At 41.0% G+C, this 19491-nt stretch overlaps 1 protein-coding gene across 1 annotated transcript in view; it reads left to right on the top strand.

Annotated features, from left to right (window-relative positions):
• tmem132e (transmembrane protein 132E) overlaps window positions 1-19491 on the top strand; it is a 601081-nt gene that overhangs the window by 133331 nt on the left and 448259 nt on the right. The gene's annotated exons all lie outside the window — the stretch shown is intronic.

The raw sequence follows: 19491 nt of genomic DNA, 5'->3' as shown, positions 1-19491 counted from the left end.
TCAGGTACCCCTCCTTTTAGGTCATCAACTATAGAAACATGTATTATCTCAGTGGTCCCTTGTTTTGCCAAATTTAGCAAGTGCCTGATCAAGTCTGTTGCATATGAATGCCAGATAGAAAAACTGCTGCTTTGTACCAGAATATCAGTCGGTCATGAAGGTAAAAGCGTCAGAGGTTTTTTTGGGGCTTCAGTCAGAAAATGTGAAACTGAGCACGTATTTCTACCGCCACTTGACTGCATGTTGATTTTGCAGGCTTCCATTTTCCCTTCATGATACGAGGAAATATTCCATTGCAGTGTCAGCAAGTGACAGTAGCTCTGACTGCTCTGGCAGCAGTAACTGACGCTGAGAAGCAACAGCGGTGTTATTTTACGGTCTATCAATAATGTGACGCCCTGCTCTTATTTACTTTAGCCCAAGAAAGTGAGTGCTGCCCGGGGTTTTCCTATTTGATAAGAAACTTTGAGCACCTTCGCTTTGACAGATCTATTTGGTGAGTTAGACATGGTATCATCAGCTGTTTATCCTTTAAAAGGATTTTTCCACACACCTTCTTCCTCCCTGTACTCTTTATCACTCTTCGTCTTTGCAACAGCTTCGTGCTCCTAATCTGTGTGAGACTTTGGGAGCCTTTCAAACTGTTCTGGTGTTTGGACTGTGTGATTGTGCAGCTCCCCTGCTGGTGCTGAGACTGAATGTCGATGCAGGTACGGCTGTCTGATTAGCGTGGGTGGTTAGAGGTTGTTGAAAAGGTCAGAGTTCATTGACTTCATTGACTCTGGAGTTCATGGATTTTGCTTCACCTCTCCCTGTTGGATAATTGATTAGATTGCCAATGCTTATGATTAATGGTTGCATTCAGAGGTGTGTGTGTGTGTGTGTGTGTGTGTGTGTGTGTGTGTGTGTGTGTGTGTGTGTGTGTGTGTGTGTGTGTGTGTGTGTGTGTGTGTGTGTGTGTGTGTGTGTGTGTGTGTGTGTGTGTGTGTGTGTGTGTGTCCTTATAACAGGCTCTATTAATGTAAACCTTATACAATCCTTAGCCCCTGTGTCACTGTTTTGCTGACCTTGGCTAGCTGTTATGTTGAACTAAGATGCACCTCTGAAACCTGGACCATATCCTCAGACATAGTAAAGCCTTTCTTAGCTACTGTTACTTTATGACTAGATCCAACTAGACCTTTGCTTTGAGGTCAGTTGAAATTGGATTTTCACTTTTAGAAATAAGCATAACTTCAGCTGTTTGTGAGACCAACAAGGCAAGAAGAGAAACCTCAAACCTTGATTACAAAAAAGGTTGTGTTGTCATCTCCTTTCAGGATTTATCCACATCCACTTTAAGAATTTCTTAATCTGTGCTGTAACATCAATGTCCCTGTTTACCATCACCTTCCAAAGCAAATGCAGAGTTACCAAAACTATTCATCTGAACATTTTAGGAACCCCCACCAATGCAGGCAAGTTTTGTTTAGCTAAGACAACATAAAGTACACAAGGGGAGCACAGATCGTTGTCATTTTATTTATGTGAAATAGGGTACAGTGGATCTTGGTGAGCATGGGCATGTAAATGTGCCTGATTGTTGTTACAGGCTGATTCCCATCCCCAGTACTAGGTTTAGTGTAGTTCACACACATCATCACAAATATACATCTATATATATTCAGTACCCATTTTCACAATGGTTGGATGAGTGGAAAGGGGTGACCCCCAAGGAAGCTATTTAAAGGTTGGTGGCACACGTATAAATGTGCATCGAGCATGCACATAAAAAATAACACATGTACATAAACCAGGCAACAAGCAGAGAGCAAACAACATCAAGTCTACATTACTGGACTAAGAGCCACATATAAAAATACAGCAGCGGTCTGTGTGTCCATATAAAGTCACCATCAGACTTCAAGTGCAGAGGGAGTTTAACTTATGCTTAAAAGCTGCAAAGCTGGTTGAAATACCCGAAGATATCATGGTTGAACATTGTGGTGTGGTGGGGATCTGCCAGTGTGTGTTCGCCATGTTTCATGTGCACTGTAAACTTCAGAGCTGATCCACGCCCACTCTAGCTGATGCTCATGTTTCCAGCAGCACATCTCAGATTCGTCCTAGGAACATCTCTCCACTCCGCTCTGCTACAAATACTCACTGAGTCCACTTCCCACAGAGCTGGTGTCCAGCTCATGTCACACTGAACAGAGCAGATCGACCAGGACAGGAAGTCAAACACAGGCAAGGCATAGAGTATCTGGTCAGTTTCAAAATAGATCAATCACAAGAAGGCGTCGTAACCTGCTGTTATTTTGTAGATCTCTGTATGCACTGTTGTCGTGTGATCTTGACACTCCACTGTGATCTTGTGGAGTTCTCAAATGATTGTGTGATCTCACGAAAGTAGCTGTTTGACTCCACTGCAACACTCATGGTGCAGATAGAGTAAAGCACGTATGCAATCTCAGTGTCTGGGTTCTTTTATGCGTTGCAGCTGACATGATCTACCCTTTTAATGTAAAGCCATTACGAAGAGGCTGTTTGTTATCCTTAATAGATAGCAGCAGGTTTGTACCTGCCCTGACGAGGGCCTTAACGGCTGCAATGGCAAAGCATATTTTAACTTAGACTCTGCAGCCCTGAGAAAATAAAGGCTTTTCATTGAACACATCTCTGAGTGCCTCAGACGAGTAAAAACTACTACGAATTATACAAGGGTTTTAAATGAATCTGCAAACTCATATGATTACACTGAAATGTGTTAAAGGCATCGTTATTGTTGACTGTCTCTACATAGATATAGGTGCAATAACAATTGTATTTCCTGTGATTACTTATAAACACATCTGGCACTATGCAGAAAAATGTCAGGGTAATACCAGACAGGACATCAGCTTGATTGGCAGTGACTTTGCTTGAAAGACAAAGGATGGTGCTTTAAGTAATGTATACTGTAATGTAAGTCGGTACTATAAAGCATCAGAATGAGCCATCAAAATGTTGTCAAAGTGATTATGTAACTGTTTCCATTAAGGATGTGCATTAGTCCCACTAAACATCGTTACCCTCGCTAGTCAGCACCAGAATTATTCATCAGTTAAACACATTTTTAACAACATTTTAACAGTATAATCCAAACGCTAGTCATTTGTTAACTTTTTACCTCATCTGCCATTGGCTGATCACCTCCAAAAAAAACATGCCAAATAAAAAAAATCATGTTGTCTGTTCCTCTTCTTGGTCGTCTCCTGCCTCTTTGTTTATCCTTTTTGTTTGTGGTGGCTTCACGCCGGGAATGTGTCGCCACATCTTCCTGGAAACGCTCTTCCCGCCGTGCTTCTTCAAGCAAAGGGAATGAATAGAACTCCAGTAGCTGACGTCACGCCGTTCCTGACGTACCAAATCACAACACAAGTACAGCACCGCAAGGGTCAAAATAGCCTGACAGCCGGCAGAAATGGGCGAAAGTACGAAAACAAAACCTCATGTGTTTTTGTTTTACACGCCAAACAAATTTCTTACCCGCCATAGGCGCTTGGCGGGTTTTAATTTTACGCCCTGACTGTAGCACAGCCACCTTCCACAAGCTGGGGCTGTAGTTAATGGCTAATCCCTGTATATAAACAAGCACAGATGACCCATGGCATCTCATATCTTGACGCTGTTTGATAGTAAGTTTAGTAAATGGAGATATAGATGTATGTAGGCTGTCTCTTGCATAAAACCATCCGACCGGAGCAAGGTGTATCCAACACAGGGATGTGGATGTTCACCAGCTAGAAGGACCAGATGCCAGTAGCTAGCTCTGCTAATGTTAGGCACACTCTGCAAACAAATCTGACATAGTTCACCTGCACACTCTGGGATCCCACGTTAAGCCACATTGAATAAATTATATATATTAACTGTTATCTGAGTGTTTTCCTCCCTTTTGATTGGTTTGAGTCTGATTTTAATATTCTGTTGAAACGATTAGGAAATTAGTGGCTTTGGAACATCCCTCGCTTCCATACCTGTGCAGTATTTATACAGACAGACAAACTGTCCTGCAGCTGCATGCACTAATCATACTTAATGGAAAATGTGATCTTTAATGTGAGTAACACAAGATATTAGAATACCACAGAGATGAGCTACAGGATGCTAATCATCTTTAAATTGTTTACTTTGTTTACAGTGATTATTACATCAGCAATTATAACAATTATACTCAGGTGTGTGCAAATGATACACAGCATCTTTAGATGTCTGTAAAAGCAAAAGCAAGTACAAGAAAGACCCGACAAGTGCTACTTACATCCTGGCTTCCAGAGGGATGATCAAGCCGTGCTCTTAACAGGAATTTTTTTTTACAGCAAACATAAAAAAGTGTTGAGTGTTTGAGCCTGCTGCAGTCTGTATACACAGGTCTCTGAACCCTATCTTGTTCTCTCATCTCTGCGGTGTTTGTTGATGTGTTTCTGCTGGATTAGTCTGCATAAAGCACCATCTCTTTTGCATTACCCTCTGCGAGATGCGAATGAGAAGCAGTAGCCATATATCTGAACCGCATTACTGTTACTGCGGCCTTTCATTCGGCTTTTTTTTGCAATAACTCTCCAGTGCCAAAGGAGCTGCAACATAAATTTTGAATCAACCTGTATGAAGTATAAAGCACACACACACACACACACACACACACACACACACACACACACACACACACACACACACACTCACACACGCAGACAAACTTCCTCCAGGGAGCGGGGAAATTAATAATTCACATACATTTCTGGCACATCTCATGTGTTCTCTTTTATGACATCTCCGAAAGCCTAAGAAACCAGAGAGCCTTTGGGAGGTAGATCTGTGGAATCATTACGGCTCAGCAATAACGCTGCAGCCGCCTTAATGAAGTAGAAGATGGATTGATGCTGGGCAGGGTTATTGCTATTCAGAGAGCCCTCCCCATCGCTCTGCAGAGGGTGAGCAGGACACCGAGAGAGGCATGAAGAGAAAACAGAGGACACAGAGGCTAATGAAGGGACCTCTCTGGACATCCATGGCAGCAGTGTCTCTCTCCCATGGAGCAGATTCTACCTTCACTCTGCAGAAAACACCCCTCTCCTCCTCCTCCTCCTCCTCCTCCTCCTCCTCCTCCCCAGTGCCAGCATCTCATATTATCTGCCATGCAACAGTGCCTGATTTAGGCCTGCTCGCTGCTGCAAGGCCTCCTCCACATAGGCCTTGTTTATCACCAAGAATTGTATTTTTTTGGAGGACTCGACAGATGCACACACACTGCCATGAAAAAAAGATGAGAGCTGTGTCCTCTTACCCTCATTAAAAACTGGACCGGTTCCTGAACATACAGTAAGCTCGCCATGCATCCCAACTCTTGGCAGAGATAACAATTGCAGAGGTTTTATCTTAAGCCCACACTTTCTGCTCTAAAGTGTTAAATCTGGATGATGGCTTATTAAAATTTCAGATTCACACTTGATGCAACTTTTTCTCTTCAGTAATGGTTGGAAACACCACATCTATTTCCACAAACTGCAGCTAAAGCGGCTCCTGTCTCTCCCCTCTGCTGCTTTGCTTGTTTTATCGGCTGCTTGCATGTCCATGTGTTCCTTTTTATTCTCCTCCAAACTGCTCTAACACTGAGTGATTGCCCTTTTTCAGACAGGACAACAAATTTGACTTTGTCTGAAAATGGTGCTTTCTCTCTCCAGTGATAGACATGAAGCTGTGTGTTGTTTCTGCTTCATCATAGAGGGAGGAAACAGCAGATTGACTTGTTTGTTGAGCTGAGACAACAAAGTAGTTTTTTTTTGTCTCCTCATCGTGCTCCTCTTTCAGGGTTGTCACCATACCAGTAGTTTCCAATCACAGATTCCTCATCTTAATGCAATTTTATTAGTCATCTTGCAAACAAGATGCGCTGACTTTTTCTTCTTTATATTCAGGTTCTGTGACCTTAAAGTTTTTCCTTTTGACCAACCAGTCTCACTTCACAGACTTACACCTGCTCCTTTCTAGGTGTCAAAGTTTCACCCGTTGGTTGTGACTTTAACCTGTAAATTTGATGTTAAGGTTACACCCAGGCTGGATACTAGGCACCTATAATTGGGTACCTTTGGCTTTTGCAATACAGCACAGCAAACTGTGCTAGTTCAGATAAAACCCATTAAACAAATACCAACTTAATGATAAATAATGGCATTAATAATGTTTTTTTTTGGTTTCACCTCTTTGTTTTCATTAGCAGCGCTCGCTCTCTTTACTTTATCTCTATGGAACTGGTTCATCAATGATCTCTCTTTCCCTCGCAGTAGCTTTGGGTTTAAGATATGACTGAAGATCTGTCCATCCATAAGCTTGACTACTTCTACTGTAGATATACACTAATATAAAATGATGCAGACTGTATTATGTGAAAGTATCCAGTATAAAAAGTAACAAAGCTGCCAAATTACATCTTGTTATTGAGGAAGTTAAAGAATCAAGCAAATGTTTAAAGTTATATTTTTGGGGCATTTTCGCTGGACAGCTGAAGAGAGGCAGGAAATGTGGGGAGTAGAGAGTGGGGGAGGACATGCCATAAATGGTCAAGGCTGAAATCGAACCTGCGACCTCTGCGACGAGGGCTACAGCCTCTGTATATGGGGGGCGTGCCTAGACTGCCTGGTCAATGGCGCCCCATGAAGCAAATGTTTGACAAATTATTTAACACCTCTTCAAAAACCTCTTCAAAAATGTTATAAATATGAGACAAGTTAAACAGGGAAAATACCACATAGGGTTATTTTGTTTGGTTTGTCAGAAGAGGGAAAATTCATTTTAAGTTGTTCTGAAAAATAAATGTTGAACTGGAACTAAACTTAAAATAGCTGTCACAACAGCACAGAGAAGTTACAGCTATTACTTCCCGTTGTTCTCTCTTAGAAAACACAACTGGCTTATTATTATAAATACATGCTGCTGTGTTCAGTTCGACCTGACCTTGGTTTGTGCTATTAAACTGGGGCTTTGGCAGTTTACTTTTTCACTCCTATTAATTATGTAACTCACAAGAGATGTACTGAACAAAAACACAGAGTCAAGTCGAAATTAAATCAGAAGAGGAGAATTTGATTCTGGATTTCGGTCAGTAGTTTGGTTCAAACTCTGTAAATCTGCAACATTATTAGAGGAAGCTGAAGATCCAACTTCTTCACTTTTGTTCAAAATCATCAAACTTCTGTTACATTAGAGCCTCACATCCATTCTACATACATGCACGATTCAGGTGTTTTAATTCCTCCACTGTCAGCCATGTTGTAACATGGCTGACAGTGCTAGCTCTGCTAGTGTTAGACACACTTAGCAAACCATTTTGACATTGTTGGGCAATGATTATCAATGATTATTTCAATAATCATTGAGTAGATGGCAATGATTATCGAATAGTATTTTGGCTTGAAATGTCCATCTCTAGTTGACGCACAGTGAGTAAATTGTGCTCAATTTTGACGGTTTTCTGAGTGTTTTCTTACCTTTAGACTCTTCAGCCATGTAGAGTTAAATTCATTGTTAAAATTGAGAAAATGAGTGATTAGGGTTTTTGGCTGAAGTTACATTGACGTGATTATTTCAAAGAAATGCTTTAAAGGTGACATATCATGCAAAATTGACTTTTTAATGGTTCTCTACCTGAAATATGTGTCCCTGGCATGTCTACAAACCCCCCGAGAGTGAAAAAAATCCATTCTGCCCCTGTTTTGATTTCTCCACCTTTCTGTAAATGTGTGTGAAACGAGCTGTTTCAGACTTCCGTGTTTTTGTTACGTAACAACAATATCCGGTCTGTCACGGAGTCAGAGCTCGGAGCTTGTTCAGCCCATAGACTGTATAAAATACAACTCAACTTCTCCGTTTTTCATTACCTGCACAAATGTGTGGTAACAAGGGGCTTAGGAGGGAGGCATGCTAGTTGTCGGCTGTCTTAATAAACACAAAGGTCAGTTTTACTCCACACGTCTGCAGATTTGAAGATCTAGTGGATGATTTTTATTTATCATGGATAAGTGCTAGCGCTAGTTAGCATAGCTACATAGCTACATGTCGTAGCTGTAGCTGCCTCTCTGGCAGAGGCTGCCTTTCTGGCAGAGGTCGGTTTTACTCCCTACGTCTGCAGATTTGAAGATCTAGTGGATGATTTTTATTTATCATGGATAAGTGCTAGCGCTAATTAGCATAGCCACATAGCTACATGTTCATAGCTGTAGCTGTAGCTGTGTACCAAGACACACGTCTCCATACTGACAAATAAAACAACAAGAAACACAGAATCTGTGACCAATCCTTCAGAAAGCTCCTGCTGCCCTTCTGGTAGAGGTCGGTTTTACTCCCCAGGCCTGCAGATTTGAAGATCTAGTGGATGATTTTTATTTATCATGGATAAGTGCTAGCGCTAGTTAGCATAGCCACATAGCTACATGTTCGTAGCTGTGTACCAAGACACACGTCTACATACTGATAAATAAAACAACAGGAAACACAGAATATGTGACCAATCCTTCAGAAAGGTCCTGCTACAGGCGCCTCTCCGTCAGGATCAGATTCTGGATCAGATTCAGAGGGTTGAAGTAACGTGATCTCTGAGCAGCCGTGTTTATTCAGCCAACATGTAAACATTAGATCAACGTGCTGGACAGCCGAGGCACATCCACTTCCTGAGGGGGCGTGGTCAGAGAGAAAACAGAGTGTTCTGAGGAGGACTGAAGAAGAGGGCTTTTCAGGCATGCCAAAATCTGATTTCAAAGTGTTTTTTTGAGCATAAACTTTAAAGACATGTTTTGGGGACCTCTTAGACCAATATATATTGATGAAAAAATCGTGATATGTCACCTTTAAATCTTTATAAACTGTCATAATTTCCTAAAGTAAAAGTAAAATCTGGTAGTTTGGATTTTGCCCCAAATTCCTCACCCTCTGTTTTGAACACAGGCTCTGTTGTGTATTTGCAGTCTTCAGGCCCAATCTGAGGTACAATGAGCCTCAGGCACATCTATGTTTGGGCGCTGCCAAAATACAGAGTTGAAAAGTGCAGCTTGAATATTTAAATCTTTCAAACTCCAACCTGTTTTTTTGTTTCAGTTATCTTCTTTTTACCATTTTCTCTCATTTGATTAAAAAAGCATTCATGTGATTTTTTTTTTTAATATACTGTTGTAGCACATTAAGGACACGCTGTCTGCTCTCTACTTTTTGCCAACCATGAGTCTGTGATTTCAACTTGAACTGTTTTTTTTTCATGCAGTTTTTAAAGCTGTATCACATTTCTCCGCACATTATGCTGTCAGATAATAAAAGAGGGCTGGTGTTCCTCTCGGGCTTTGAGAATATGGTGAGTGGAGGAACAAATGCAGATGGTTGGGGTCATATTTATAATGTCTGTTGTGTGCAACCGTACTAGAAGCGTTTTTTTAAGGATTCAAAGTTAATCTAAATGCTTTTTAAATCCTTTCTTCAACTCCAACATTTGTAAACGTTTCAGCCAATGGTAGTTACACAGAACATCATCCTACATAGCCAGCTGCCACAGCTACATAATCTGTGTACTTTGCATCATTTTGGGACTATTTAAATTGCCTGACATTCAAAAATTTAGCAGTCATTTTAGCAGTTGAGTCAAGGGATTATTCTTAATGATAACCTATCCGTTCAATTGATTAACCCAAAGAGTGATAAATATTGGGTCACATTGCTCCATCGTTTCACAAAATATTCCACATTCCCTTTGAGTGTTCGGTATTTGAATACATGATTTGATTTATGCCAACAAAGCAATCATGTTTTATATTCATAGAAAATAAAACTATTATCTTCCACGAGCCAAACAAATAAAATGTCTCCTCTTCATTTAGCCAGCGGGAAAATGTGGGGAAACATTCAGCGACAAATCCAGAGGGAGACGGTTTCCAGCTGAATACCTCTAGGTCTATTTATGTGGGAGATGAAAAGCTTGTATAACAGCAGCCTGATCCTCACTTTCTGAGGAAGAGACAACTTGTGAATAGCCGCATTCAGTCGGGGAAAATTCACTGAGTTTTCTCAAGTCATGCTGATTGAGAATATTTAGAGCCGGCACTTGAAAGCATTGAAAAGGCCTGAATTTCACCTCTGTCCACTCTTTCCAAACGGATGGATGCTGCAGTTTAGAACGTCCACATAGCCTGGCCTCTTAAGCCTTTTTTCTTTTGCGCCTCACACGTCCCTAACCCCCATGCTCCAACTCAGATGCAGATTTCAAAGCTTTGCTCAAGCATTAATTTTTAAAGGTAATCTGACCACAGGCAACAAATATTAATGCATTCTGCACCAGAAACATCAGATATCTTGCATATTTAATATTCAAGCAGAGAACATGCTGCTGCAAGTGTTTACAAAAAAAGTGCAAAGAGACTTTTGTAAACTAGAGCAAAGAGAGTTTTGTAAGAGTGAGGTACAATCAATACGGTAATTTAGAATATATATATCTGCAAGCAAACATTTAGCATTCAGTAAAAAGTGAGTTCTGTGCATCCGGTCCATTGAGAGCCAGTTGTTATGCATGATGGCAGTGTATGTAAATGACATGAGGTGTATTCGTTCGACAGGACTAACCTTTTCCCTCAGATCGTTAGTTACCTTGACCTTTTGTCAATAAGGACAGAAAGATTCCCAGCCCAGGTGAACCTGAACTTTGCGCCAGCCCACTCTATCACAACTACCACGCTGACACCTTCTTTTCCCACCGCTGACCTTTTTAGGCAGCTACCGTCCAGTTTGTCTACTCAGGAATTGAGATAATGTATGCCAGCAGATGTCTGACATTCTGACATCCTGAGCTCGCTCACTTGATTAGTGTTTCCTTCCTCTGGTGCTGCGTCGAGGATGTTTTATCTCCAGAGCCCCCTGTCTTAATAACTAGATTCTGTATAAGTTAACAGAACATGCTCACAAAAAGGACTGCGTTCAACTTTACTGACTGTGGAAGAAAATATACGACACACAGTCTAGAGAACTTGTTAAAAACTTGTACATCACAACAGGAACAGGCTATTCTCGGCACATTAGGCCGACTCTGTTCAAGTCAAAGTGGTTTTATTCTGATTAAAACACTTGATGAATGTGAAAGCAAGTCTTAATGGGATCACTTTATTTAGTGTCCACGTTAACAGTGAAGTTGGAGTCTCTGTTTAGGGTCGGCAGTAGCTCAAACTGTAAAGACTTCGGTTGGGAACTGGAGGGTTGATAGTTTGCACATCAAGCCGGTAGCTGGAGAAGTGCCAGTTCACTTCCTGGGCGCTGCCAAGGTGCCATTGAGCAACGGCTCAGGGTGCTCATCCATTTGCGAGCCCCCTCTCTTTGATAGATCTCTATTAGGGCATGCCCATGGGATTCTGTCCGTGTACATGTGTGTGTGAATTTCAGCCTATGTGTGTGTAGCATGTCCAACCACTAAGAGTGAAAATATAGAATTCCCCTCAGGCATTAATAAACTGTATTTTATCTTGTTCAGGATGATTTTAATTCGGTTTAAGAGAGAAGCATATGTAACCATAGCTAATATCCGGAAAGGAAACTCCTGCTTGCTCGTTAGTAGATCAAACGCTGACCAGGCACTGAAAAAGACTTTAGCCAAAAGAGATAGTTTCAATTAAAAACAAAATCACTGTAAAGGTTAATGTGCAATTAGAACCATAAAGTGGATATAAGAGGAGTTTAAAATAATCAGAGCAACGTCACTCACACTCGGTGTATTGGTTTGCAGCATCTGGGGGACCATAAGTGAACATATTTAAGTCAGAATGTGGAATACAACATCAACTATATGTACAACACAAGAGGTTAGGCTTAAAGCTGGGGTTGGTAGTCAAATTTAGATACACTTTTTGTTATACTGCTTAAAATGATCTTTATGTCCCGATGGCAATCAATACATAATGTGTTCCTAAAAAAGAGGTGAAAAAAAGCTGCTATTTACAGCCGGAGTAAACTTGGAAAACACCAACCAATCCCAACCATCAGGAACCAATTGATGAAACCAATCAAATCCCGTCCTGCCGTTCTGCACGCCTCCTGCAAAGCGTACATTTCATGTTTGTTTGTGTTTTTAACTTTCACTATGAGAATGTTTTGGTGTTTTCTTACTGCTGAGTGAGACATGAGTTGACGTAGTGCAAAACACAAACGATGTGCTGAGGACCGGTTTGGAGTCAATCACCATCATATGGTTGCAAATCAGCAGCGCTCATGCATGTGAGCGGTGGGGTCATTTTGGAGGCGCTCCAAGGGGAGGGGGGGAGGGTTAGAAGGAGTCCTGAGGAAATGCTACACTCAAATTAATGCTAGTTTTCCGTGGTTACCAACCCTAGCTTGAAGAAACACCTTGTTTTTTCTTTTACTACAGTTTACAAATGAATGTCACGCAGAGTTGAGCATTAGGCCATTTGGAAAATGTTAATGAAGGGGATTAACCATCTGTGAAGCAGATCTATTTTAGATTTAGATACACTTTTTGTTATACTGCTTAAAATGATCTTTGTGTCCCGATGGCAATCAATACGTAATGTGTTCTTAAAAAAGAGGTAAAAAAAAAGCCGGAATAAACCTGGGAAAACACCAACCAATCCCTGCCATCAGGAGCCAAATGATGAAACCAATCAAATCCCATCCTGGCGTTCTGCCCGCCTCCTGCAGAGCATACATTTCATGTTTGTTTGTGTTTTTAACTTTCACTATGAGAATGTTTTGGTGTTTTCTTACCGCTGAGTGAGACATATGGTTGCAAATCAGCAGCGCTCATGCATGTGAGTGGTGGGGTCATTTTGGAGGAGCTCCAAGGGGAGGGGGGGAGGGTTAGAAGGAGTCCTGAGGAAATGCTACACTCAAATTCATGCTAGTTTTCTGTGGCTACCAACCCTAGCTTTAAGGAACACCTTGTTTTTTTCTTTTACTACAGTTTACAAATGAATGTCACGCTGAGTTGAGCATTAGGCCATTTGGAAAATGTTAATGAAGGGGATTAACCATCTGAGAAGCAGATCTAATTTCCGATTTACTTCCCTTCATCAGACCATAACCAGTAGAGTTGACTCCTGTTGGAGGCTGGAGATTGGAAGATGCTGATTTATGTCACTTCTCCACTGGCCTCAGAAACTTCAAACTTCCTGAAAACAGTCTGTTTTGCAAACAGAAGTCAATTAAAATGCGAATTAGAGAGCAAATAAAAGACACGACAACATAGAATCAGCGATCAAAAACACTTGACCACTGATAAAATATAATATATTCTGTTATTCAGCCATGTAGTGTAGCTGTATTTATCTGGTAACAATTGTTCTTCAACTGGATTAAAAAAATACATTGTGTTCCACCAAACAGACCAAGTTCTAAATTCTGAACCAGATAAGAGCCGGTCTGTTTGACCCTGACGCCCTGCTGGTTTACAGAAGCTGCTGGATTTAATTTAGCTCTGATTTAGACATGGGATTTCTGATAAAGGCTTACAGATTGAGAACCAGCGAGCCTTTACTCTCACCAGCAATCACATGAAAATCTTTGCAGGAATGGTCCTCACTGTGCTCAGGAGCTGTGACTCTTTTATAACACATGTAATCTGTGCGTCATTTCAGGAACAGTCACGTTTCAATGGAGACAGCGTTGTGCGTCACATCTTTATCTGCAAAACATACTAATCAGAATAACCCCTTAAAGGTGACATATCATGCAAAATTGACTTTGTAATGGTTCTCTACCTGAAATATGTGTCCCTGGCATGTCTACAAACCCCCGAGAATGAAAAAAATCCATTCTGCCCCTGTTTTGATTTCTACATCTTTCTATAAATGTGTGTGAAACAAGACCGTTTCAGACTTCAGTGTTTTTGTTACGTAACAACAATATCCGGTCTGTCACGGAGTCAGAGCTCGGAGCTTGTTCAGCCCATAGACTGTATAAAATAATACTGATTCCCCCCTCCGTTTTTCATTACCTGCACAAATGTGTGCTAACAAGGAGCTTAGGAGGGAGGCATGCTAGTTGTAGGCTGTCTTAATAAACACAAAGGTCGGTTTTACTCCCCAGGCCTGCAGATTTGAAGATCTAGTGGATGATTTTTATTTATCATGGATAAGTGCTAGCGCTAGTTAGCATAGCCACATAGCTACATGTTCGTAGCTGTGTACCAAGACACACGTCGACATACTGACAAATAAAACAACAAGAAACACAGAATCTGTGACCAATCCTTCAGAAAGGTCCTGCTGCAGGCGCCTCTCCGTCAGGATCAGATTCTGGATCAGATTCAGAGGGTTGAAGTAACGTGATCTCTGAGCAGCCGTGTATATTCAGCCAACATGTAAACACTAGATCAACGTGCTGGACAGCCGAGGCACATCCACTTCCTGAGGGGGCGTGGTCAGAGAGAAAACAGAGTGTTCTGAGGAAGACTGAAGAAGAGGACTTTTCAGGCATGCCAAAATCTGATTTCAAAGTGTTTTTTTGAGCATAAACTTTAAAGACATGTTTTGGGGACCTCTTAGACCAATATATATTGATGAAAAAAGCATGATATGTCACCTTTAAACATGACTTCAATCAATAATCCTGCCTCATGTTCCCTGTTTTAACTCCTGATAGATGTGTTTTAACATTTTTAGCTGCTGTGACCAAATTAAATGTGTATCAGGCCCTGGGAAAGTATTTTTATCTGCTTTTATGAATATTTTGTTTTATCACTTCAGACTTAATCAATTACCGCAGTGACAGCAATCTTCTAAAAATATGATTAATTAATGACCAAACAAAATCCTGCCATCTGTCAAGAGTGGAAATCTGTTGTGATGGAGTTTCAAACAGAGGAAGGTTTGGTTTCCAACACCGTCTTACAAATGACTAATCATCAAGTAGCTTTCACTGATCCAGATTTTAGTAGCATCACGTTGTTATAATCAGTGTTTCTGCATTGATCCCTCAGTTTGTCACTGTTCATGTAGGACAACTCAACGAACACACAAAACTTTGAATACAGGGATACTGTTTATTATTCAGGCTCACAATTTTATACCCAGTCACTACGGGTGGGTTCTCCTTTTTAAGAGGATCAGCCAATGCGGAAGTGTTAAAAACTGCAGTTTCTTGAGCGTCCACTTGAGGCTGTCACCCTGTAACTGTTCGCGAGGGAGGCTAAAGGCCCGCCTCTCACAGCAAAACATCAGTAAACCAAGTCCTGCTTTGAAGCCGGGCCGTTGACCAACATGTTTTCCATGCACTCACATCTTTAATGTTAATGTTGGTAAAGTCAATGTTTTGAATGCAAAGCAGCTTGTATATTATATATGATATAATAAATGCTTATGCAACAGTAATAAGTTACATAACTGTCTTGTTATCTGTGTTGAATAAGATTACTGATATTTTTTCTCTTCTCTTTTCTTTCCTCCCTCATGCCGATGTCCCTCCTGTCGTACCTGTGGAGTAGGTGAGTGCAACAAACTGCTCTTGTTATAAATAAATGTGAAGGGTATGACTGATGTCCGTGACGTCTTTGCAGGAAACATTTTCTGCTCTGGACTTTTTCCCTTCTGTTTGGGGTTTTAACATTCACCAATGAGAGTAATTATCTGCCTGTCTCTGAATGATAAACTGCAGACTTGTTATGGTAATTTGATGACTCAGCCTTTGCCCAGTGTATGCTGGGAGAGGCTGCAGCACTTCCTGGAAAGAGGCTGTTCAGGTCAAGAACAACGTTTGAATTGTCTGTTATCTCCTGAAGTGTGTCTTATCTGACAAGTGAAGGTTTCAAGAAAAATGATGGCAATTACAAGAAGTGTTAATGTCTTGTTCAATTGTCTGTCAAATTTTAAAAGAAGTTCTGGAGCCTTCACCAACTTCAACAAGAGGTACTCATTAAATTTGGTCCTATTGTGTTGACATCACTTCTTGTCAGAGTCTCAACAGCTTCAAAAGATCTCTGACTTTTAAAGACAAGCTCAAGCTTTGACAAACTTTCAGAGAAAGAAGTGACATCCAGGTGGATGCTCAAAGAGGCTCAACAATGAGCACACTTTGAAGAAGTTGATTTGCTTCAGAACTCATGATGGTTGGTGCTTTGTGCGTGTTCTGCTGGCGTGGTGATAAGTGGCGCCATGTTTATTGTACGGACGTCAGCACTGCCTTGGTAACTGAGGAGATGAGACATACACCTGTAATAAGCTCACAGTCACATCTGGAGGTAGCTTGAGGTCCTCTGTGGGATGGCAGGACAGCTGTTGCATTATGATGTTTTCTGGTTGAACACGTTGAAGAAGTTAGAGCTGAGAAATACTTGTGTAAAACAAAGATAAATCATGTCTGCTGTGCTGGGGTTGAAGCTCAGAGGTAATGTAGTCATATTTCTGCTGTACAACCCGCAGAGAAAGATGGGTTCTGCATACAAGTAATGTTTCTACTTTTCAACCAGCATTGGGCTACTTATTGGACTTAGCCGTTTACAGACTTCAGTCACACACTGAGAGCCTGCAGGGAAACAGCTTCCTTTAGAGCAAAATCTTCAAAATGTTTCTGCATCAAGACGTATTTAAAGAGTCAGTTTGGATTTTTTGAAGTGTAGGTAGACTTATCCATGATAGCTACAGACAGTAGATAAGAGTCAGCAGGGCTCCAGCCCTCAAGATGATCTACATCAAACTTATCATAGGTACCAGTACCACACACTTCTGTAACGTCCACAGTTTAAAAACCACCTCAGTTTAAGTTCTTGCTGTGTATTTAAAAACATTCACCACTTCAGCCCTTTCTGTCTGCAGTGTAGGGCCTGAACACGCTCATATTTTGTTAAATGTTGAATCTAAGTCTCAATTTGCAACCCATCAATGAGAGTGTAAGCTTAGATGTGGAAACTTCTCACATCCTAAAAGATCTGCAGAGATGCCGAGAGCTTCAGAGAGTTATCTATCTCTGTGTTTTATAACACCCAGCATGCATTCGACATTGGTAATGCAGAGATGGGTGCTGATGAAGACAGCTCTTGTGAACATTTGATGAAGTTTAAAGAACAAATCAGTACAGTACAACTCCTGACATGAAAATCTCATCTTTACATATACACTACCAGGCAAAAGTTTGGACACATTTATTAAATGATTGTAAACACTGTAGATTAATACTGAAGACATCAAAACTATGTAAGAACATATATGGAATTATTGAATGAACAAAAAAGTGTTAAACAAAGCAGAATATGTTTTATATTTTAGATTCTCTAAAGTAGCCCCCTTTTTCCTTCATGACAGCTTTGCACACTCTTGGTATTCTCTCAGTCTGCTTCATGAAGTGGTCTCCTGGAATGGTTTCTAATTAACATGAGCCTTGTCAAGAGTTCATTTGTAGAATGACTTGCCTTCTTAATGTGTTTGAGACCATCAGTTGTGTTGTTCAGAGGTAGGGTTAGTACACAATGGATAGCCCTATTTTTGACTACTGTTGTAATCCAGATTATGGCAAAACCAGATTATTTCATAGTTTTGATGTCTTCAGTATTAATCTACAACGTTGAAAATAATCAAAATAAATAAAAAACATTGAATGAGAAGATGTGTCCAAACTTTTGACTGGTAGTGTATTCAATGTAAGTGTATGATTTCACAGAGGTGTGGCTTTGTGAGAACGGAGTATAATTCACTTTTTATGTTTGTTCAATTTTTCATTTGGTCCTTTTTTTGGGGTGGGATGTTAACACCATCTCACCCACATCATCATTCAAGAGAAAGATTTTCCTGATGTGCTTAGGTGTTAAAGTTGGAGACAGAAATTCAGCCATTCAATTCAAGTTTTTGTGTATATTTTTGTGCATTGTTTTATTCATAATGATTCCTAACGTTAATTTTTGACTCAGACTTCTCCCTCCTCGTATCAGACTACTCAGAGTTTCTGCTGAACATTGCCGGGATCATCCACAGGGCGTCTTTGACACTGACAGTAACTTGTGCCTCGTGAAGTCAGGGAGCGCTGTGTTGGGTCGTCTGACAATCTGATTTCCAAATCCCTGAGAAACGTACACCAGCCGTCTCTCTATCCTTGTCTGACATATCTCCCTGAAAGTGTCGAGCCTCAGGTCTCCTCAGCAGGAGGAGGCTGAAAGAAAGAGGTCACAGAGATTGACTGAATCAAGATTAAGCTGCCATAGCAGCACTCTGGCTTAAATGTGCAGATGAGAGCACAAAGCCCAGAAGTAATTTTACAGATTGCTAGATGTGGCAGCTCTGTGCTTTGCCCTCTCGAGTTCACTGAGTGGGGACGGTAATCAAAACTCCCCTATCGCCCACACACAACCAGCTGGATGCTGAAGGTAATAGCTCTGCAAGTTAGCTTTTACAAGGTTTCTCTCTGGGAGATTCAGTGCTGTGGGTGTTTGGAGCCTTTTTACACTCCAAACTTGTTGAATAAGACAGCTTGGACAATCGCTCAACACTTAGAAATGTGATGCAGTCTGCAGGCTGTCCTCTGTCCTGCTGTTCTCATGATGTGATGGAACATGAAATGCTTAAACTCTGTCTTTTAAGGTTTGTATGATTGATGTGTCCAACAAAGTAGTATACTTGAATCCTGCAGGAAACTTATAGTTAATGTTCGTTTTGTTTAGGAAGCTGAACATTTTTCATATGCTAAGATATCTCATTTAATCACACACTGGGCTTAAGGGTTGAAATAGGTTCATAAACAGTGCAGATTAGGACTGGAACTCTAAGACTCACCCCCTAGCTCGCCAACAAGCACTTTTCTATTGTCTAAAAGTAACCTTTACCCCAATCAGCACAACAACACAAGGGTCCCAGTGATGTGGTCCCAGAATTGTGTTCCTGAAACTGTAGCCTTGGCTCTGCAGACATATTATATTGTTGGGAGTTGGGAGTTGAGCTGCAACTAGAAGCTAGTGGAGGGAAATAAACAGGGTGTTGATTGAAGACCACTCCCTCAGCTATGTTTTGGATCATCTGCATGCAGGGTGGCCTGCCAGCTAGGCTGGCTACACACAAGACGACTTTTGGAGGTCAACCAATTTTAAAAACAGAGAGAGACCACATACACAAGGACAGTTCTGACCAATCTCTAAAGTTACAATCATCTGAGCACACACATGCCTAACATTAACGATTTCACAGGCATGAGAAACTTTTGTGATCAAACGTGTGTAAAGGCTTTAAAACTGTAAAAGAGTATGGCTGAAATCCAGGCTGAGAAGATTCAATATCCAGTATAACAGAGTTTCATTATTCCACTTGGTTCAGGGTACAGCTGTGTTTGCATTCACTGCCATGTTTGTTAGCTGTATGCAACATCCATTTGGTGATGCTTCCCAGTCTGCTCCTCTCAATGGTTATCGTCATTAGCTGTCCGAACAGGAATCTGATATTTTTGATCCCAGGTCTGGGAGGCTATGACTCAGTTGGTGGCACCACACACTTCAGGATTATTTGGACAAATAAGTGG

Source organism: Notolabrus celidotus, chromosome 5, assembly GCF_009762535.1.
Source record: "Notolabrus celidotus isolate fNotCel1 chromosome 5, fNotCel1.pri, whole genome shotgun sequence".
NCBI lineage: Eukaryota > Metazoa > Chordata > Actinopteri > Labriformes > Labridae > Notolabrus > Notolabrus celidotus.
This window is presented reverse-complemented; position numbering and strand designations above follow the sequence as displayed.